Raw genomic sequence first — 20727 nt, forward strand, 5'->3', positions numbered from 1 at the left:
GTGTAGTGTAGGGGGTCATGTTTTAGGGTTTAGGGTAGTGCAGTGGTGTTTGGGTAGTGTAGGGGTTGTGCTGGGGTAGATGTAGGGTTTAAGGTAGTGCAGTGGTGTTAATGTAGTGTATGGGGTCGTGCTAGGGGTAATGTTTTAGAGTTTAGGGTAGTGCAGTGGTGTTTATGTAGTGTAGGGGTCGTGCTGGGGGTAGTGTTTTAGGTTTTAGGGTAGTGCAGTAGTGTTTGTGTAGTGTAGGGGGTCGTGCAGGCGGCAGTGTGTTAGGGTTTAGGGTAGTGCAGTGGTGTTTATGTAATGTAGGGGGGTGTGCTGGGGTAGATTTAAGGTTTAGGGTAGTGCAGTGGTGTTTGGGTAGTATAGCGAGTCGTGCTGGGGGTAGTGTTTTAGTGTTTAGTGTAGTGCAGTGGTGCATGTGTAGTGTAGGGTGTCATGCCGGGGGTAGTGTTTTAGGGTTTAGGGCAGTGCAGTGGTGTTGTGGTAGAGTAGGGAGTCATACTGGGGATAGTGTTTTAGGGTTTAGGGCAGTGCTGTGTTGTTTGTGTAGTGTAGGGGGTCATGCTGGGGGTAGTGTTTTAGGATTTAGGGTAATGCAGTTGTGTTTGTGTAGTGTAGGGGGTCGTGCTGGGGTAAATGTTTTAGGGTTTAGGGTAGTGCAGTGGTGTTTGTCTAGTGTAGGGGGTCGGGTTTTAGGGTAGTGCTGTGATGTTTGGGTAGTGTAGGGGGTCATGCTGGGGGTTGTGTTTTAGGGTTTAGGATAGTGCAGTGGTGTTTGGGTAGTGTAGGGGGTCCTGCTGGGGGTAGTGTTTTTTGGGGATTAGGGTAGTGCAGTGGTGTTTGTGTAGTGTAGGGTGTCATGCTGGGGGTAGTGTTTTTGGGTTTAGGATAGTGCAGTGGTGTTTGTGTAGTGTAGGGGGTTCATGTTTTAGGGAAGTGCAGTGGTATTTGGGTAGTGTAGGGGTTCATGCTGGGGGTCGATATAGGGTTTAGGGTAATGCATTGCTGTTTGGGTAGTGTAGGGGGTAGTGCTGCAGGTAGTGTTTTAGTGTTTAGGGCAGTGCAGTTGTGTTTGTGTAGTGTAGGGGGTCATGCTGGGGATAGTGTTTTAGGGTTTAGGGCAATTTAGTGTTGTTTGGGTATTGTAGGAGGTTGTGCTGGGGCTAATGGTTTACCGTTTAGGTTAGTGCAGTGGTGTTTGGGTAGTGTAGGGGGTCGTGCTGGGGGTAGTGTTTTAGGGTTCAGGGTAGTGCAGTGGTGTTTGTGTAGTGTAGGGGGTTGTGTTTTATGGTTTAGGGTAGTGCAGTGGTGTTTGGGTAGTGTAGGGGGTCATGCTGGAGGTAGTGTTTTAGGGTTTAGGGTTGTGACGTGGTGTTTGTGTAGTGTAGGGGTCATACTGGGGGTAGTGTTTTAGGGTGTAAGGTAGCGCAGTGGTGTTTGTGTTGTGTAGGGGGTCGTGCAGGGGTAAGTGATTTAGGGTTTAGGGTAGTGTAGTGGTGCTTTGGTAATATAGGGGGTCGTGCTGGGGGTAGTGTTGTAGGATTTAGGGTAGTGCAGTGGTGTTTGTGTAGTGTAGGGGGTCATGCTGGGGATAGTGTTTTAGGGTGTAGCATAGTGCAGTGGTGTTTGTGTAGTGTAGGTGGTTGTGCAGGGGGTAGATGTAGGGTTGAGGGTAGTGCAGTGGTGTTTAGGTAGTGTAGGGGTCGTGCTAGGGGTAGTGTTTTAGGATTTTGTTTAGTGCAGTGATGTTTGGGTAGTGTAGGGGTTGTGCTGAGGGTAGTGTTAAATGGTTTAGGGTAGTGCAGTGGTGTTTGTGTAGTGTAGGGGGTCATGTTTTAGGGTTTAGGGTAGTGCAGTGGTGTTTGGGTAGTGTAGGGGTTGTGCTGGGGTAGATGTAGGGTTTAAGGTAGTGCAGTGGTGTTAATGTAGTGTATGGGGTCGTGCTAGGGGTAATGTTTTAGAGTTTAGGGTAGTGCAGTGGTGTTTATGTAGTGTAGGGGTCGTGCTGGGGGTAGTGTTTTAGGTTTTAGGGTAGTGCAGTAGTGTTTGTGTAGTGTAGGGGGTCGTGCAGGCGGCAGTGTGTTAGGGTTTAGGGTAGTGCAGTGGTGTTTATGTAATGTAGGGGGGTGTGCTGGGGTAGATTTAAGGTTTAGGGTAGTGCAGTGGTGTTTGGGTAGCATAGCGAGTCGTGCTGGGGGTAGTGTTTTAGTGTTTAGTGTAGTGCAGTGGTGCATGTGTAGTGTAGAAGGTCGTGCTGGGGTAGTGTTTAAGGGTGTAGGGTAGTGCAGTGGTGTTTGGGTAGTGTAGGGGGTTGTGCTGGGGGTAGTTTTTTAGGGTTTAGGGTAGTGTTGTGCTGTTTGTGTGCTGTAGGGGGTCTTGCTTGGGGAAGTGTTTTAGAGTTTAGGGTAGTGCAGTGGTGTTCGTGTAGTGAAGGGGGTTGTGCTGGGAGTAGTGTTTTAGGGTTTAGGGTAGTGAAGTGGTGTTTGTGTAGTGTAGTGGGTTGTGCTGGGGTAGATTTAGGGTTTAGTGCAGTGGTGTTTGTGTAGTGTAGGGGGTCATGCTGGGGGTAGTGTTTTAGGGTTTAGGGTAGTGCAGTGGACTTGTGTAGTGTAGGGGGTCATGCTGGGGTAAGTGTTTTAGGGTTTAGGGTAGTGCAGTGGTGTTTGTCTAGTGTAGGGGGTCGGGTTTTAGGTAGGCCTGGGTGAAGCACTACGCTACGCTCGCGTAGTGTGCGAAGTTCGCGCTACTTCGCACTACGCGAACTGCACGTAGCACAGTGCGAACACGCGTAGCGTAGTGTTGCGTAGTGCTGCGGTCATTTTTTACTTGCTCGCGGTCCTCAACGTCAAGTTGGCGACCGCGAGCAAGCAAAATGACATCCCGGCGAGACTTTTTCCTTGTTCGCGATCGCGAGCATGGAAAATAAACCTCCCGGCGAGATTCCCAACGCGAGGAGGTCAGGTTTCTCATTGCGAGGGGTCGTGTATGCTCGCGACTGCTCGCGATGAGAAACTACCAGTTCGCGTTGAGAAAGCTGCCGCTCGAGTAAAAATCTACTCGAGCAGCAGAAAACTATAGCTCGCACTGTGCAAGATGCCATTTTCAATGATTGCACAGTGCCGGTTACTTGTCCGCACTGTGCAATCATTGAAAACAACATCTTGAACAGTGCGAACATGTTACTACGCAGTTCGCGAAGTGCTACGCGTAGCTCGCGTAGTGCGAACTTCACTTTGCGTAGCTTTGCGAAGTGCTACTTCGCGAACTACGCCCACCCTTAGTTTTAGGGCAGTGCTGTGATGTTTGGGTAGTGTAGGGAGTCATGCTGGGGGTAGTGTTTTAGGGATTAGGGTAGTGCAGTGGTGTTTGGGTAGTGTAGGGTGTCATTGGGGGGGTAGTGTTTTTGGGTTTAGGATAGTGCAGTGGTGTTTGTATAGTGTAGGGGGTTTGTGTTTTAGGGAAGTGCAGTGGTATTTGGGTAGTGTAGGGGTTCATGCTGGGGGTTGATATAGTGTTTAGGGTAATGCAGTGGTGTTTGGGTAGTGTAGGGGGTCATGCTGCTGGTAGGGTTTTAGTGTTTAGGGCAGTGCAGCTGTGTTTGTGTAGTGTAGGGTGTCATGCTGGGGTAGTGTTTTAGGGTTTAGGGCAGTGCAGTGGTGTTGTGGTAGTGTAGGGGGTCATACTGGGGATAGTGTTTTAGGGTTTAGGGCAGTGCTGTGTTGTTTGTGTAGTGTAGAGGGTCATGCCGGGCGTAGTGTTTTAGGGTTTAGGTCAGTGTAGTGGTATTTGGGTATTGTAGGGGGTTGTGATGGGGCTAGTGGTTTAGGGTTTAGGTTAGTGTAGTGGTGTTTCTGAAGTGTAGGGGGTCATGCTGGTGGTAGATTTTGGGTTTAGGGTAGTGCAGTGGTGTTTAGCTAGTGTAGGGGGTCGTGCTAGAGGTAGTGTTTTAGGGTGTAGCATAGTGCAGTGTTGTTTGTGTAGTGTAGGGGTTGTGCTGGGGGTAGATGTAGGGTTTAGGGTAGTGCAGTGGTGTTTAGGTAGTGTAGGGGGTCGTACTAGGGGTAATGTTTAGGGTAGCGCAGTGGTATTTGTGTAGTGTAGGGGTCGTTCTGGATGTAGTGTTTTAGGGTTTAGGGTAGTGCAGTGGTGTTTGGGTAGTGTACGGGGTGGTTCTGGGGTACTGTTTTAGGGTTTAGGTTAGAGCATTGATGTTTTGGTAGTGTAGGGGGTTGTGCTGGGGGTAGTGTTAAAGGGTTTAGGGTAGTGATATGGTGTTTGCGTAGTGTAGGGGTAGTGCTTGGGGTAGTGTTTTAGGGTTTAGGGTAGGGCCGTGGTGTTTATGTAGTGTTGGGGGTAGTGCTGGTGGTAGTGTTTTAGGGTTTAGGGTAGTGCAGTGGTGTTTGTGTAGTGTAAGGGTTCATGTTTTATGGTTTAGGGTAGTGTAGTGGTATTTAGGTAGTGTAGGGGGTTCTGCTGGGAGTATTGTTTTTGGGTTTAGGGTAATGCAGTTGTGTTTGGGTAGTGTAGGGGTCGTGCTTGTGTAGTATTTTAGGGTTTAGGGTAGTGCAGTGGTGTTTTTGTAGCATAGGGGTTCATGCTGCTGGTAGTCTTTTAGGGTGTAGGGTAGTGCAGTGGTGATTGGGTAGTGTAGGGGGTCATGCTGGCAGTAGTGTTTTAGGGTTCAGGGTAGTGAAGTGGTGTTTGTGTAGTGTAGGGTGTCATGCTGGGGTAGATTTAGGGTTTAGGGTAGTGCAGTGGTGTTTGGGTAGTGCAGGGGGTCATGCTGGAGGTAGTGTTTTAGGGTTTAGGTAGGTGCAGTGGTGTTTCGGTAGTGTAGGGGGTAATGTTGGGGGTAGGGTTTTAGGGTTTTGGGTTGTGCAGTAGGGTAGTGCAGTGGTGTTTGTGTAGTGTAGGGGGTCATGCTGGGGGTAGTGTTTTAGGGTTTAGGGTAGTGAAGTTGTATTTGTGTAGTGTAGGGGTACTGCTCTAGTAGTGGTTTAGGGTTTAGGATAGTGCAGTGGTGTTGGGTAGTGCAGGGGGTATTGCTGGGGGTTTTGTTTTAGGGTTTAGGATAGTGCAGTGGTGTTTTTGTGGTATAGGGGTAGTGCTTGGGGTAGTGTTTTAGGGTTTAGGGTAGTGCAGTGTTGTTTGTGTAGAGTAGCGGTCGTACTGGGGGTAGTGCTTTAGGGTTTAGGGTAGTGCCGTGGTTTTTGTGCAGTGTAGCGGGTCATGCTGGGGGTAGTTGTAGAAGAGTAGGGTCTGCTATCCTATGATCACCCCAAATTTTTTCTTTTTGCTTCACTGGTTTTCGACGTATTGAGGCTGTGGGCCTGCCAATCAGATTCCCAGCCTGCTGGTCTCTCTGCGAAATTGACACTATGCACTTTAGGTGCATGACCCATTGGAACTGGATCACCCTGTGAGCCCCTGTACTAGTGTACCCTAGGTACTCAGGGCATTGGTGTATCTGAGGCCTACCAGGGGCTGAAGCTTGTATTGTGCCACCCCTGGCCTGGCCTAGCAATTTGACACAACTGGCTGATCACTCAGCTGGGGTAAGTTGGTGTATCCACCTCTTACTTAGGTGTAGTATGCCTATACCTAACCTTAAATGGGACACATGTTAACCTATAAGTCACTCCTATGGCAGGTCTTAACAATCCTGAAGGCAGAGTGCTTGGTTTTATGTGAGATGGTGCTGTAGCGTGAGCTGAGCCTGTCTGCAGTAGTTGGAACAACTTCCTTCTACCGTTTCCAGATATCGCCATACCATATACTCTTAAGTGCATTATGAACCTCGCGGTTAAATGCTATCTTTGGTTTGGCTTTATCTAAACATGTCGAGTAAGGTGTCATACGAATTGGAATACTAACCCCTCGCCAATTCTGGCGACAGGGTTAGCATTCCACCCTCCTAGAGGGACACGACATGTACAGAACCTGAAACCCGGGTAAAATCAGACATAGCCTCAGCTCCACAAAATGGACGCTGCCACCACAGACACAAGTCTGCCCTCCTGCTGCTGGGAGTCCTTCCAGCTTGGGAGACATGGACAAAGGGTTTCCTGCCAGGGGAGGTGCGAGCACCACCCCAGACAGGATTTTGTGTATTGGTCAGGTAGGGCTTGAAAGGAAACAGACATGCCTGAGGCTCACAAGGAGCCTCGGTGCATATGCCAGTTCAATCCGGTCCTGGGGCACACCAGCCCCAGACCTGGGGCGAGCTGGACATAGGATTGGGGGTGTAACCACCCCCCTTCCTGGTCCCACCCTTAGGGAGGGACCTAGCAGGTAGTCCGGCCCCTAGAATCCGCTTAAAGGTAGGAGCTGTGTCCAAAGACTTTAGACATCCTGGAATCAACTTGTAACTAAGAAGAAGACGGGAACTTCGACGTTCTACTGCACAGAAGACTGAAGGAAATCTCCCCTATGGTCAGGGAGTGACCATCTTGCTAACGCAAGCACCATCCAGCGAATCGACATCTGATTTGCCGCCGCCTCCCGCCGGAGCCCGAGCCCAGAGACCGACAAGGACTGGACCTCCAGACCTCTCACCGCCCGATCCACAGTCCCTGAAAAGAAGGAACCCGTGGAGGTACCGAGACCCGTGGAGCCATCCATCTTGGAAGACATCCGACTAGCTGAAAGCGCAACAACAGAGGCTCCCTCCAAGTTGTGCTTTGGGTCCTGAGAAGCCCAACATCCAAGCAGCATCTGCATCGAAGGTGAGCCCCCCAGCATCTCCACGATCTGCATGGGGCCCCTCTGCACTTCGCGACTCGACGCGCCTAACCGGTTACTGGTCCATTGACTAGTGGCCATCTTGGCAACCATCTTGAAAAACTACGATGCTGATCTGGTTGCACCAGACTGGCCCCTGCTGCCCTCCAAAGGAGCAGCCCCTCTGACCCTGCTGGTCAGAGCTAACAGCTTACTTCACTTCCTGCGACTCCTGCTTTTGCCAAGGCTTGTTTGCTTCTTCTGAGTCGCCGACACCGCCGACAGCGAGAGCCTGCATGGGACAGCTCATGAACTGACTCCTGGACGTCGTCAACCTTCAGGGACCACGTGGCTGCAGAGACAAGCTACACCTCCTCACCTGTTTGCACCCGACATCGCCTGGTACCTACCTGGTGCCACGCCGGTCACTGGCTAGTGACTGTGAACACTGTCCCATCTGCTTACAGGTCTTCTACACTTCCGATCCATCCTTGGATCCACCGCATCTCTTCTGGACCGACCGCCTGCAGCATCTTTGTCGTCAGGCTCCATTGAACAGATAGACGAAACCCGACGCACTTCGAGCCCTATGCACCCGCTTCCTGTGGGTGAGGTAAAGCTGGCACTCCGGTGCACAAGTGTAGAGTAACATCTCTAATGTCTAGGTTTGAAGTCTTGAATTCGTAGTCCAAACAGAAGACCCTTCTAGCAGTAACTTTTGAACAATTACGCACCCATTGAAAACCTATGGGAGCCCGCGTGTAACTTTCCTCACTGCACACGCGACCCGTGGACCTCCTGGTCCTGAAGTTAGCTCCTTGTAGGCCCAGTGATTCTAGAGGCCCTAGGCCTTTTCCCTTTCCTGTTCGTGGTACTTATACCACTATTTTAGTATATGGTTTGAGTGGCCACCAGGGCCCATCCATATAAAGTGCAACTTCTGTATATTATAACGTCTTGTTTAACGATTTGTGCTCCTGTGCTCATAAAGAGTCTAGGGGATACTTTGAGTAATAAATACATATATATTTTGAATATATATCTGTGTGGTGTCCTTTCATTGGTATAAAGGGGGGTTGCATATGGTAAAACAGCTTGCTTAACACACCTAAACGAGTTTAGCCTCAAAGACTGCTTAGCCTACGCTACCACTAGGGCAGCTGGTCCGAAAAGGTTGACTTACAACCACACCATAAGGGTTGCTTGGCATGGTACAAGGTGGTCACTTTAATTAGTGAACATCATATACCAGGCCAACTTCTCAGATTGGTGAGCAGCGGTTGGGATTTGAGCTTGCTGTTGTTTTACCTCTGTAATCTCTTTGTTACCAATTGAAAGATCATACAGGTACCTTTAAGTCCATATAAAACAAGTTAGTTATATACTTAAGTTCTACTGAACTTAGTTGTTGTAGAGAAAAGGGAGTAGCACACCCTGACTACAACTACTAGATAGGTTTAGTAGGAAAACCCAAGTGTAGGTAGTTGCAACACTTCCACCCACACTTAAGAGCAATGGCTGGGGCAGAGGGGTCCAAGGTACCCATCTCTGTCGAGAGTGACCCCCAGAGGCCACCATCCATCTTTGCAACCCTAAACCAGAACGAGCTCAGGCAGTTGGCTAATTCTAGGGGCCTTAAACAGCCCAAGAACCCTGTAGGAGAGTAGGGTCTGCTATCCTATGGTCACCCCAAATTTTTGCTTTTTGCTTCACAGGTTTTTGACATAATGAGGCTGTGGGCCTGCTAATCAAACCCCCAGACTGCTGTTCTCTCTACTAAATTGACACTATGCACCCTAGGTGCATAACTAATTGGAAGTGGATCACCCTGTTAGCCCCTGTACCAGTGTACACTAGGTACCCAGGGCATTGGTGTATCTAAGGCCTACCAGGGGCTGAAGCATGTATTATGCCACCCCTGGCTTAACAAATTTGACACAACTGGCTGATCACTCAGCTGGGGTAAGTTGGTGTAACCACCTCTTACTTAGGTGTAGTATACCTATACCTAACCTTAAATGTGACACATGTTAACCTATAAGTCACTCCTATGGCAGGCCTTAACAATCCTGAAGGCAGAGTGCTTGGTTCCATGTGAGATGGTGCTCTGGCATGAGCTGAGCCTGTCTGCAGTGGTCGGAACAACTTCCTTCTACCGTTTCCAGATATCGTCATACCATATACTCTTAAGTGCATTATGAACCTCGCGGTTAAGTGCTATCTTTGGTTTGGCTTTATCAAAACATGTCGAGTAAGGTGTCATACGAATTGGAATACTAACCCCTCGCCAATTCTGGTGACGGGGTTAGCATTCCACCCTTCTAGAGGGACACGACATGTACAGTACCTGAAACCCGGGTAATATCAGACATAGCCTCAGCTCCATAAAATGGATGCTGCCACCACAGACACAAGTCTGCCCTCCTGCTGCTGGGAGTCCTTCCAGCTTGGGAGACGTGGACAAAGGGTTTCCTGCCAGGGGAGGTGCGAGCACCACCCCAGACAGGATTTTGTGTATTGGTCAGGTAGGGCTTGAAAGGAAACAGACATGACTGAGGCTCACAAGGAGCCTCGGTGCATATGCCAGTTCAAACCGGTCCTGGGGCACACCAGCCCCGGACCTGGGGCGAGCTGGACAAAGGATTGGGGGTGTAACCACCCCCCTTCCTGGTCCCACCCTTAGGGAGGGACCTAGCAGGTAGTCCGGCCCCTAGAATCCGCTTAAAGGTAGGAGCTGTGTCCTAAGACTTCAGACATCCTGGAATCAACTTAACCACAAGAAGAAGACGGGAACTTCGACGCTCTGCTGCACAGAGGACAGAAGGAAATCTCCCCTATGGTCAGGGAGTGACCATCTTGCTAACGCAAGCACCAACCAGCTATTTGACGTCTGCTTTGCCGCCACCTCCTGCCGGAGCCCGAGCCCAGAGCCTGACAAGACCTGGACCTCCAGACCTCTCACAGCCCGATCCACAGTCCCTGCAAAGAAGGAACCCGTGGAGGCACCGAGACACGTGGAGCCAGCCATCTTGGAAGACCGACGACAAGCTGCAAGCGCAACGACAGAGGCTCCCTCCAAGTTGTGCTTTGGGTTCTGAGAAGCCCAACTACCGAGCAGCATCTGCACCAAAGGTGATCCCTCCGGCATCTCCGCGATCTGCGTGGGGCCCCTCTGCACTTTGCATCTCAACGCGCCTGCCCGGTCCCTGGCCCGTTGGCTAGTGGCCATTTTGGCGACCTAACTTGAAATCAACGATGCTGGTCCGGTTGCTCCAGACTGGCCCCAGCTGCTCTCCAAAGGAGCAGCCCCTCTGATCTTGCTGGTCAGAACAATCAGCTTACTTCTCTTTCCACGACTCCTGCCTTTGCCAAGGCTTGTTTGCTTCTTTCGAGTCGCCGACACCGCCGACAGTGAGAGCCTGCGTGGTACAGCTTGTGACTCGACTCCTGGATGTCGTCGACCTTCAGGGACCACGTGGCTGTGGAGACAAGCTACACCTAACCACCTGTTTGCACCCGACATCGCCTGGTACCTACCTGGTGCCACGCCGGTCACTGGCAAGTGACTGTGAACACTGTCCCCTCTGCTTTCAGGTCTTCTACAACTCCGATCCACCCTTGGATCCAACGCATCTCTTCTGGACCGACCGCCTGCAGCATCTTTGTCATCAGGCTCCATTGAATTGATAGAAGAAACCCGACGCACTTTGAGACCTATGCACCCGCTTCCTGTGGGTGAGGTAAAGCTGGCACTCCGGTGCCCAAGTGTAGAGAAACGTCTCTAGTGTCTGTGTTTTGAATCTTAAGATCGTAGTCCATCCAGAAGACCCTTTCTGCAGTAACTTTTAAACTTTTACGCACCCATTGAAAACCTATGGGAGCCCGCGTGTAACTTTCCTCACTGCACACGCGACCCGTGGACCTCCTGGTCCTGAAGTTAGCTCCTTGTAGGCCCAGTGATTCTAGAGGCCCTAGGCCTTTTCCCTTTCCTGTTCGTGGTACTTATACCACTATTTTAGTATATGGTTTGAGTGGCCACCAGGGCCCATCCATATAAAGTGCAACTTCTGTATATTATAACGTCTTGTTTAACGATTTGTGCTCCTGTGCTCATAAAGAGTCTAGGGGATACTTTGAGTAATAAATACATATATATTTTGAATATATATCTGTGTGGTGTCCTTTCATTGGTATAAAGGGGGGTTACATTTGGTAAAACAGCCTGCTTAACACGCTTTAACGAGTTTAGCCTCAAAGACTGCTTAGCCTACGCTACCACTAGGGCAGCTAGTCCGAAAAGGTTGACTTACAACCACACCATAAGGGTTGCTTGGCATGGTACAAGGTGGTCACTTTAACTAGTGAACATCCTATACCAGGCCAACTTCTCACATTGGTGAGCAGTGGTTGGATTTGAGCTTGCTGTGCTTTACCTCTGTAATCTCTTTGTTACCAATTGAAAGATCATACAGGTACCTTTAGGTACATATAAAACAAGATAGATATACTTAAGTTCTACTGAACTTAGTTGTTGTAGAGCAAAGGGAGTAGCACACCCTGACTACAACTACTAGATAGGTTTAGTAGGAAAACCCAAGTGTAGGTAGATTGCAACACATCCACCCACACTTAAGAGCAATGGCTGGGGCAGAGGGGTCCAATGTACCCATCTCTGTTGAGAGTGACCCCCAGAGGGCACCATCCATCTTTGCTACCCTAAACCAAAATGAGCTCAGGCAGTTGGCAAATATCAGGGGCCTTAAACAGCCCAAGAACCCTACCTCTGCTGAACTCAGAGAGCTTTTACAAGCTGATGAAGATCAGAAAGCTCTCAAGAAAGCTTCCCAGTTAGGCCCCTTAGGGACTGGAACAGGAGGCCCCCCTTCTGAAGATGCTACTGAGCTACCCCTTTCCAATAGTCACCCCTTAGATGAGAATCATACTACAGAGGATGAAAGTGATAAGGGTACTGAGACAGAAGGTAGTGGGGATGAAGGGAGAACTAGCCCAGTGCCAAGTGTAATACGTGGCCCAGCTAACCTAAGGCTACTGGGGACTGACAATGGGGTCACCCCATTGGATCTACCTAGTGGACTTAACCAGCGGTTTGGGAGGCAAAGGAATCACTCAGGTGAATCTAATGCTTCTCATGCCTCTAGAGGCTCTCAAGGTCACTCCAGAAGAAGGATGACCACCCCTCAGAGGAGGGAACATGAGGCCAGAATGCAGGAAGCTCAGCTGAGAATCAGGAGACAGGAGCTAGAAGTAGCTCTGATGGAAGAGAAACTGAGTAAGGCTAGGCAACCTAGAGAGAGTGGGTCTATACCCACTGGTGGCAGCATTGTCCCTAAGGACAAAAATAGGGTCTTTGACAATAGGAACCTGTCCAAGGTTGTGCCCCCCTACAAAAGTGGGGATGACATCCACAAATGGATGACTGCTCTTGAGAGAGCCTGCAAAGTGCAGCAGGTTCCTGAAGACCAGTGGGCAGCAATCTTATGGCTCTCCTTTGAAGGAAGAGGCAGAGATAGACTCCTCACTGTTAGGGAGGAGGATGTCAGAAACTACAGAGCCCTGAAGAGTGTCCTAGTTGATGGGTTAGGCTTAACCACTGAACAGTACAGGTTAATGTTCAGAGACACCCAGAAGACACAGACTCAGAACTGGTCTGAATACATTGAATGTGCCACTAAGGCTTTGGAGGGTTGGTTGCTGGGAAGTAAGGTATCTGATTATACAGGATTGTACAATTTGATGATGAGAGAACAGAGTTTAAATAACTGTCAGAACCAGCAACTGCATCAACACTTGGTTGACTCAGATCTGACCTCTCCCCAAGAATTGGGAAAGAAGGCAGACAAATGGGTCAGAACCAGGGTTAAGCAAAAGAACCAGAACCAGGGCCAAGGGGGTGATCAGAAGAAAACAGACCAAAAGGGTGGAGATCAGAAATCTAAAGACCAGAAGTCTTCAACAGGGCCCCAAACTAGTACTAACGAGGGTGGGTCCCAGCCTAAAGGGAAGAAGAAAGAAGGTCCAAAGAAACCCTGGTGCAAATCTTGCAAGAATACAACTCACTGGACTAGTGATTGTAAGAAGGGTGGAGCCCCCAACACTGTTGCCCCTAAGGCACCTGCTCCCAGTACTACTGTTAGCAGTGTTGGTCCCCAGACAAAGGGTGTAGTGGGAATCACTATGGGAACTGAAGGAGATTCTGACTTAGACAGAACCCTGACACAGGCAGTCTTGATCTGTGATGGGGACATGGATTTGTCCCTGACTGTGAGCCCCAGTAACCTGGGCAAGTACAGACAGACTCCTTTAATAAATGAAAAAGTGGCTCAAGCCTACAGGGACACATGTGCCAGTGTCACTATGGTGACACCAGGCTTTGTGGATCCTGGACAGTACATACCAGGTGAGAACTACCTGGTGACCAATGCCAGCAATGCCACTACTTCACATAGTGTGGCAGTTGTTAACTTCTCATGGGGAGGGGTAACTGGCCTCAAAAGGGTTGTGGTTAGTGCAGACCTCCCAGTAGAATGTTTGTTGGGCAATGACCTAGAGAGTTCTCTATGGTCAGAAGTGGAGTACAGGACACATGCAGAGATGTTAGGTATATCACCACATGTCCTTGCTGTGACCAGGTCACAGGCCAAAAAGTGCCTTACTGAACCACAGGTCTTGGATCCTGCAACAATGGACCAAGCACCTACCAAGAAGAAGAACAGGAGGGATAAGGTTTTGCCTTCCCCCCTGCCTCCAAGTGATGATCAGCCTTCCCAGGAAGATGATCTAGAGAACCCTGAAGGAAATGTTCCTGAAGAGCTTGAACCTGACCAGGTTGAGTTTCTGGGGACAGGGGGACCTTCCAGGGCTGACTTGGGGCAGGCTCAGTTATCCTGTCCCTCTCTTGAACCCCTCAGACAGCTGGCTGCTGCTGAGGCTGCTGAGAATGCTCAAGGTACCCATAAAGTGTATTGGGATGATGGGCTCCTTTATTCAGAGGCTAGAGACCCAAAACCTGGTGCAACCAGGAGGTTGGTTATACCTCTGCAATTTAGGGGCTTCCTTCTTACCTTGGCCCATGATATTCCTCTAGCAGGACACTTAGGCCAGAACAAGATTTGGGACAGGCTTGTCCCTCACTTTCACTGGCCTCACATGAATGAAGATACAAAGGAGTTTTGTCGCTCCTGTGTGACCTGCCAAGCCAGTGGCAAATCAGGTGGCACAACAAAGGCCCCCCTAATACCACTACCTGTGGTGGGGATTCCCTTTGAAAGAGTGGGAATAGATATAGTGGGTCCCATGGATCCTCCCACTGCATCTGGGCACAGATTTATACTGGTGGTAGTGGATCATGCCACCAGGTATCCAGAGGCAATTCCCCTTAGGACCACTACAGCTCCTGTTGTGGCCAGGGCCCTGCTGGGAGTGTTCTCCAGAGTGGGGTTTCCTAAGGGGGTGGTTTCTGACAGAGGTACCAACTTCATGTCAGGATGCTTGACAGCTATGTGGAAGGAATGTGGTGTCAACTACAAGTTCACCACTCCTTATCACCCACAATGCAATGGGCTTGTTGAGAGATTCAACAAGACCCTAAAGGGTATGATCAAAGGATTACCTGAAAAGCTCAGGCGAAGATGGGACATCCTTCTACCCTGCCTTCTGTTTGCTTACAGAGAGGTCCCACAAAAAGGAGTTGGCTACAGCCACTTTGAATTGTTGTTTGGGCACCCTGTGAGAGGCCCACTGTGTTTAGTGAAGGAAGGATGGGAGTTACCTCTCAAAAAGCCTAAATAAGACATAGTGGACTATGTACTTGGTCTCCGCTCCAGGATGGATGAGTATATGGAGAAGGCATCCAAAAACCTTGAGGCAAGCCAGGCCTTACAGAAGGCTTGGCATGACCAAAAGGCTGTCTTGGTTGAGTTTCAGCCAGGACAGAAGGTATGGGTGTTGGAGCCAGTGGCCCCAGCAGCACTCCAAGACAAATGGTCTGGACCCCATACAATCCTGGAAAAGAAGGGAGAGGTTACCTACTTGGTGGACCTAGGAACTCCCAGGAGTCCCCACAGGGTACTCCATGTTAACAGGTTAAAAGCATATGTTGACAGGGCAGACATGGGCTTGCTCATGGCTACAGATGAGGGACAGGAGGAAGAGAGCGACCCTCTTCCAGACCTGTTGTCTCAGAACCCTGAAGATGGTTCAGTTGAAGGAGTGACCCTTGGAGGCAACCTCACTGAGCATCAGCAGATTGAATGTAGACAGGTTCTACAATCATTTCAACACATGTTTTCATTGATACCTAGTCAAACTGACTGGTGTACCCATGTGGTGGACACTGGTGACAGTCTGCCTGTGAAGAACAAACTTTACAGACAACCTGACCACGTCAGGGACTGTATAAAGGCTGAGGTACACAAAATGCTGGAATTGGGTGTCATTGAACCCTCAGAGAGCCCCTGGGCTAGCCCAGTGGTTCTGGTCCCCAAACCTCACACCAAAGATGGCAAGAGAGAGATGAGGTTCTGTGTGGATTACAGAGGACTCAATGCTGTCACTAGGACAGATGCACATCCTATTCCAAGGGCAGATGAGCTCATAGATAAACTGGCTTCTGCTAAGTTTTTGAGCACATTTGATTTGACAGCTGGCTATTGGCAAATCAGATTAGCTGAGGAGTCTAAGGCCAAAACAGCATTCTCAACCCCAGGTGGGCATTATCAATTTTTGGTGATGCCCTTTGGTCTGAAGAATGCACCTGCCACCTTCCAAAGGTTGGTGAATCAAGTCCTTACTGGGTTGGATGACTTTTGTGCAGCATATCTTGATGACATTGCTGTCTTTAGCTCCACCTGGGAGGATCACCTGGTCCACCTGAAGAAGGTACTTGAGGCTCTGCAAAAGGCAGGCCTCACTATCAAGGCTACTAAGTGCCAGATAGGGCAGAGTAAGGTTGTGTATTTGGGCCACCTTGTAGGTGGAGGCCAAGTTCAACCACTGGAGAGTAAGATACAATCCATCAAGGACTGGTCCCCTCCAACCACCCAGACTCAAGTTCGAGCTTTCTTGGGCTTGACTGGGTACTACAGGAAGTTTGTTAAGAACTATGGGTCCATTGTGACTCCTCTTAATGATCTGACATCCAAGAAGATGCCCAAAAAGGTTCAGTGGACAGTAAGCTGTCAAAAGGCATTTGATGACCTGAAGAAGGCCATGTGCTCTGCACCTATCCTGAAAGGTCCTGACTACTCCAAAGAGTTTATTGTCCAAACAGATGCTTCTGAGTTGGGTGTGGGAGCTGTGCTGTCACAACTTAATGTAGATGGTCAAGACCAACCCATTGCTTTTATTAGCAGAAGTTTGACCCCCAGAGAGAAGAATTGGTCAGCTATTGAGAGGGAGGCCTTTGCTGTGGTGTGGGCCCTGAAGAAGCTGAGGCCATACTTGTTTGGCATTCACTTCAAGATTCAGACCGACCATAAGCCCCTCTTGTGGCTAAATCAGATGAAGGGTGAAAACCCCAAACTGCTCAGGTGGTCCATTTCCCTACAGGGGATGGACTTTACAGTGGAGCACCGGCCAGGTACAGACCATGGGAATGCAGATGGTCTCTCCAGGTACTTCCACTTAGGACATGAAGACGAGACTGGTCAAGGCTAGTTTAATGTCCCTGCGTTTGGGGGGGGGTTGTGTAGGAGAGTAGGGTCTGCTATCCTATGGTCACCCCAAATTTTTGCTTTTTGCTTCACTGGTTTTTGACATATTGAGGCTGTGGGCCTGCTAATCAGATGCCCAGCCTGCTGTTCTCTCTACTAAATTGACACTATGCACCCTAGGTGCATAACCAATTGGAAGTGGATCACCCTGTGAGCCCCTGTACCAGTGTTCACTAGGTACCCAGGGCATTGGTGTATCTAAGGCCTACCAGGGGCTGAAGCATGTATTATGCCACCCCTGGCCTGGCCTAACAAATTTGACACAACTGGCTGATCACTCAGCTGGGGTAAGTTGGTGTATCCACCTCTTACTTAGGTGTAGTATGCCTATACCTAACCTTAAATGGGACACATGTTAACCTATAAGTCACTCCTATGGCAGGCCTTAACAATCCTGAAGGCAGAGTGCTTGGTTTTATGTGAGATTGTGCTCTGGCGTGAGCTGAGCCTGTCTGCAGTAGTCGGAACAACTTCCTTCTACCGTTTCCAGATATCGCCATACCATATACTCTTAAGTGCATTATGAACCTCGCGGTTAAATGCTATCTTTGGTTTGGCTTTATCTAAACATGTTGAGTAAGGTGTCATACGAATTGGAATACTAACCCCTCACCAATTCTGGCGACGGGGTTAGCATTCCACCCTCCTAGAGGAACACGACATGTACAGAACCTGAAACCCGGGTAAAATCAGACATAGCCTCAGGTCCACAAAATGGACGCTGCCACCTCAGACACAAGTCTGCCCTCCTGCTGCTGGGAGTCCTTCCAGCTTGGGAGAGGTGGGCAAAGGGTTTCCTGCCAGGGGAGGTGCGAGCACCACCCCAGACAGGATTTTGTGTATTGGTCAGGTAGGGCTTGAAAGGAAACAGACATGCCTGAGGCTCACAAGGAGCCTCGGTGCATATGCCAGATCAATCCGGTCCTGGGGCACACCAGCCCCAGACCTGGGGCGAGCTGGACAAAGGATTGGGGGTGTAACCACCCCCCTTCCTGGTCCCACCCTTAGGGAGGGACCTAGCAGGTAGTCCGGCCCCTAGAATCCGCTTAAAGGTAGGAGCTGTGTCCAAAGACTTTAGACATCCTGGAATCAACTTGTAACTAAGAAGAAGACGGGAACTTCGACGTTCTGCTGCACAGAAGACTGAAGGAAATCTCCCCTATGGTCAGGGAGTGACCATCTTGCTAACGCAAGCACCATCCAGCGAATCGACGTCTGCTTTGCCGCTGCCTCCCGCCGGAGCCCGAGCCCAGAGACCGACAAGGACTGGACCTCCAGACCTCTCACCGCCCGATCCACAGTCCCTAAAAAGAGGGAACCCGTGGAGGCACCGAGACCCGTGGAGCCAGCCATCTTGGAAGACACTCGACTAGCTGAAAGCGCGACAACAGAGGCTCCCTCCAATTTGTGCTCTGGGTCCTGAGAAGTCCAACATCCGAGCAGCAACTGCATCGAAGGTGAGCCCCCCAGCATCTCCACGATCTGCGTGGGGCCCCTCTGCACTTCGCGACTCGACGCGCCTAACCGGTTACTGGTCCGTTGACTAGTGGCCATCTTGGCGACCATCTTCAAAAACTACTACACTGGTCTGGTTGCTCCAGACTGGCCCCTGCTGCCCTCCAAAGGAGCAGCCCCTCTGACCCTGCTGGTCAGAGCTAACAGCTTACTTCACTTCCTGCGACTCCTGCTTTTGCCAAGGCTTGTTTGCTTCTTCTGAGTCGCCGACACCGCCGACAGCGAGAGTCTGCGTGAGACAGCTCGTGAACCGACTCCTGGACGTCGTCAACCTTCAGGGACCACGTGGCTTCAGAGACAAGCTACACCTCCTCACCTGTTTGCACCCGACATCGCCTGGTACCTACCTGGTGCCACGCCGGTCACTGACTAGTGACTGTGAACACTGTCCCCTCTGCTTACAGGTCTTCTACACTTCCGATCCATCCTTGGATCCACCGCATCTCTTCTGGACCCACCGCCTGCAGCATCTTTGTCGTCAGGCTCCATTGAACAGATAGACGAAACCCGACGCACTTCGAGCCCTATGCACCCGCTTCCTGTGGGTGAGGTAAAGCTGGCACTCCGGTGCACAAGTGTAGAGTAACATCTCTAATGTCTAGGTTTGAAGTCTTGAATTCGTAGTCCAACCAGAAGACCCTTCTAGCAGTAACTTTTGAACAATTACGCACCCATTGAAAACCTATGGGTGACCGCGTGTAACTTTCCTTACTGCACACGCGACCCATGGACCTCCTGGTCACTAACTAAAGTTAGCTCCTTGTAGGCCCAGCGATTCTAGAGGCCCTAGGCCTTCTCCCTTTCCTGTTCGTGGTACTTATACCACTATTTTAGTATATGGTTTTAGCGGCCACCAGGACCTATCCATATAAAGTGCAACTTTCGTATATTGTGATACTTTCTTGTTTAACGATTTGTGCTCCTGTGCTCATAAAGAATCTAGGGGATACTTTGAGTAATAAATACATATATATTTTGAATATATATCTGTGTGGTGTCCTTTCATTGGTATAAAGGGGGGTTGCATATGGTAAAACAGCTTGCTTAACACGCCTAAACGAGTTTAGCCTCAAAGACTGCTTAGCCTACGCTACCACTAGGGCAGCTGGTCCGAAAAGGTTGACTTACAACCACACCATAAGGGTTGCTTGGCATGGTACAAGGTGGTCACTTTAATTAGTGAACATCATATACCAGGCCAACTTCTCACAGTAGTGTTTTAGGGTTTATGATAGTGCAGTGGTGTTGGGTAGTGTAGGGGGTATTGCTGGGGGTAGTGTTGTACGGTTTAGGGTAGTGCAGTGTTGTTTGGGTATTGTAGGGGTAGTGCTGGGGGTAGTGCTTTAGGGTTTATGGTAGTGCAGTGGTGTTTGTGTGGTATAGCAGGTCGCGCTGGGGTCAGTGTTTTAGGGTTTAGGGTAGTGGAGTTGTGTTTGGGTAATATAGGGGTCGTGCTGGGGGTAGTTTTTTAGGGTTTAGCGTAGTGCAGTAGTGTTTGTGTGGTGTAGGGGGTCGTGCTGGGGTAAGTGTTTTAGGGTTTAGGGTAGTGCAGTGGTCTTTGTGTACTGTAGGGGGTTGTGCTGGGGGTAGTGTTTTTGAGTTTAGGTTAGTGCAGTGGTGTTTGGGTAATGTAGGGGGTCATGCTGGGGGTAGATTTAGGGTTCAGGACAGTGCAGTGGTGTTTGTGTAGTGTAGGGGGTCGCACTGGGGGTAGTGTTTTAGGTTTAGGGTAGTGCAGTGGTGGTTGGGTAGTTTAGGGGGTTGTGCTAGGGTTAGATTTAGGGTAGTGCTGTGGTGTTTGGGTAGTGTAGGGAGTCGTGTTTTAGGGTTTAGGGTAGTGCAGTTGTGTTTGGGTAGTGTAGGGGGTTGTGCTGGGGTAGATGTAGGGTTTAAGGTAGTGCAGTGGTGTTTAGGTAGTGTATGGGGTCATGCTAGGGGTAATGTTTTAGGGTTTAGGGTAGTGCAGTGGTGTTTGTGTAGTATAGGGGTCGTGCTGAGGGGAGTGTTTTAGGGTTTAGGGTAGTGCAGTGGTGTTTCTGTAGTGTAGGGGGTCATGCAGGGTGTAGTGTTTTAGGGTTTAGGATAGTGCAGTGGTGTTTGTGTAATGTAGGGGAATGTGCTGGGGGTAGATTTAGGGTTTAGGGTAGTGCAGTGGTGTTTGGGTAGTATAGGGAGTCGTGCTGGGGGTAGTGTTTTAGTGTTTAGGGTAGTGCAGTGTTGCTTGTGTAGTATAGAGGGTCGTGCGGGGGTAGTGTTTTAGGGTTTAGGGTATTGCAGTGGTGTTTGGGTAGTGTAGGGGTAATGCTAGGGGTAGTGTTTTAGGGTTTAGGGTAGTGCAGTGGTGTTTGGGTAGTGTAGGGTTTCATGCTGGGGGAAGATTTAGGGTGTAGCATAGTGCAGTGGTGTTTGTGTAATGTAGGTGGTTGTGCAGGAGGTAGATGTAGGGTTGAGGGTAGTGCAGTGGTGTTTAGGTAGTGTAGGGGGTCGTGCTAGTGGGAGTGTTTTAGTGTTTAGGTTAGTGCAGTGGTGTTTGGGTAGTGTAGGGGGTCATGCTTGGGGTAGTGTTTTGGGGTTTAGGGTAATGCAGTAGGGAAGTGCAGTGGCGTTTGTGTAGTGTAGTGGGTCATGCTGGGGTAGTGTTTTAGGGTTTAGGGTAGTGAAGTTGTGTTTTGGTTGTGTAGGGGGTACTGCTGGGGTATTGTTTTACGGTTTAGAGTAGTGCCATGGTGTTTGTGTAGTGTAGGGGGTCATGCTGCTG

The sequence above is a fragment of the Triturus cristatus genome, chromosome 1_1, assembly GCF_964204655.1.
Source record: "Triturus cristatus chromosome 1_1, aTriCri1.1, whole genome shotgun sequence".
NCBI classification, from domain to species: Eukaryota; Metazoa; Chordata; class Amphibia; order Caudata; family Salamandridae; genus Triturus; species Triturus cristatus.